Raw genomic sequence first — 2,365 nt, forward strand, 5'->3', positions numbered from 1 at the left:
CGCTCAATCGATAGTAGCGACGGGCGGTGTGTACAAAGGGCAGGGACGTAATCAACGCGAGCTTATGACTCGCGCTTACTGGGAATTCCTCGTTCATGGGGAACAATTACAAGCCCCAATCCCTAGCACGAAGAAGATTCAACGGGTTTCCCAGCCCTTTCGGGCCAGGGAGGCATCCACGCTGATTTCTTCAGTGTAGCGCGCGTGCGGCCCCGGACATCTAAGGGCATCACAGACCTGTTATTGCTCAATCTCGTGTGGCTAAACGCCACTCGTCCCTCTAAGAAGTTGCGCCGGCGCATCGAGGAACCGGCGAACTATTTAATAGGCTAGAGTCTCGTTCGTTATCGGAATTAACCAGACAAATCGCTCCACCAACTAAGAACGGCCATGCACCACCACCCACCGAATCAAGAAAGAGCTATCAATCTGTCAATCCTTACAGTGTCCGGACCGGGTGAGTTTTCCCGTGTTGAGTCAAATTAAGCCGCAGGCTCCACTCCTGGTGGTGCCCTTCCGTCAATTCCTTTAAGTTTCAGCTTTGCAACCATACTTCCCCCGGAACCCAAAACCTTTGGTTTCCCGGAGGCCGCCCGCAGAGTCATCGAAGCAACTCCTGCGGATGGCCAGGTGGCATAGTTTATGGTCAGAACTACGACGGTATCTGATCGTCTTCGCGCCTCTGACTTTCGTTCTTGACTAATGAAAACATTCTTGACAAATGCTTTCGCAGTAGTTCGTCTTGCTGCGATCCAAGAATTTCACCTCTAACGCAGCAATACGAATGCCCCCGTTTGTCCCTGTTAATCATTACCTCCAATTCCGAAAACCAACAAAATAGAACCGAGGTCCTATTCCATTATTCCATGCACCATTATTCAGGCAGCGAGGCCTGCTTTGAACACTCTAATTTTTTCAAAGTAAACGCGTCGGCCACCCGGGACGCTCAGTGAAGAGCACCCGCGGGAGAGAGCCGACAGACGGTAGGGCAGGAGATACGGGCAGTGAGCCGGCGCGAGCCGGACCGCCCGCCTGCGCCTGAGATCCAACTACGAGCTTTTTAACTGCAACAACTTTAATATACGCTATTGGAGCTGGAATTACCGCGGCTGCTGGCACCAGACTTGCCCTCCAATAGATCCTCGTTAAAGGGTTTAAAGTGTACTCATTCCAATTACGGGGCCTCGAAAGAGTCCCGTATTGTTATTTTTCGTCACTACCTCCCCGTGCCGGGAGTGGGTAAGTTGCGCGCCTGCTGCCTTCCTTGGATGTGGTAGCCGTTTCTCATGCTCCCTCTCCGGAATCGAACCCTGATTCCCCGTTACCCGTTACAAACATGGTAGGCATATCACGTACCATCGACATTTGATAGGGCAGACATTTGAAAGATGCGTCGCCGGCGCGAGGCCATGCGATCAGCACAAAGTTATCCAGAGTCACCAAATGGGACGACGCAACCCCTTGCGAGGCCGCGCCGATTGGTTTTGAACTAATAAAAGCGCTCTTCCCGATAAAGGTCGGAGCTTCGATTGCATGTATTAGCTCTAGAATTGCCACAGTTATCCAAGTAGGATCGTGTCATCTAAGGAACCTCGACTGATTTAATGAGCCATTCGCGGTTTCACCATGGGACAGTGTGAACTTAGACATGCATGGCTTAATCTTTGAGACAAGCATATGACTACTGGCAGGATCAACCAGATAGCTATCGTTTGCGAGACGTTTTTCCACAACACATCGCGGGACGGGAGACAACGCTCTAGCGAGAGAACGGATCCCGGCATTCCCGGATTTTTTCACATCGGACCGCTCACATTTCCCCCTTCACCGTAAACACGGCGTCGCCGGGAAATCTCTCGATTTGCATCGAGCCGACTGCGTTTTGCAGACCCGTCGCCCGTTCCGAGGGCTGGGCCAGTGCGAGACTTTTATCGAGCCACCAATACTGCTTGGTTGCGTTAGCACTGCGCGTCGCCGCTGGCTTCACGCTACGGACACGTACTTTTACCTTCACTGGCGCGACCTGCGCGCCGAGCCCGCATTTTACCGGGAAGCTAGTCGGGAGACTGAGCCACGCACGGTCAGATCGGGCACATGTCGCTGGCTGCGAGGGAGCGCGGATCCTAGCGTCACATAGAGGCTTCACCGACACTCACCTCCACAATAGTAGATACAGACCGTTTTAACCGCCGTATTTCTGCCCATACCTCTAGTGTTAAACCGAAAAATCGGGTACATAGTCTCGGGGAGGACCGGGGTGCCGCCCCATGAGGGGAGCCCGCACGGAGGGCGCCGGGGGTGCCGCGACCCGGGGGGCGGCGCGGGGGTGTCGGGGCGCATCTACGGGGCTCACTCGCGCGGGCGC

General features: G+C 54.2%; 1 non-coding gene across 1 annotated transcript in view; it reads right to left on the bottom strand.

Moving 5' to 3' along the window:
- The window catches only part of LOC131933686 (small subunit ribosomal RNA), a 1,846-nt gene extending 142 nt beyond the window's left edge, over positions 1-1,704 (bottom strand). The window contains exon 1 of the ribosomal RNA XR_009385145.1: positions 1-1,704. This exon is cut by the window's left edge and continues 142 nt beyond it. This is a non-coding gene — a ribosomal RNA (small subunit ribosomal RNA).
- Positions 1,705-2,365: the final 661 nt, after the last annotated feature.

The sequence above is a fragment of the Physella acuta genome, unplaced genomic scaffold (assembly GCF_028476545.2).
Source record: "Physella acuta isolate Inbredline_101_S28 unplaced genomic scaffold, ASM2847654v3 ptg002599l, whole genome shotgun sequence".
Lineage (NCBI taxonomy): Eukaryota > Metazoa > Mollusca > Gastropoda > Physidae > Physella > Physella acuta.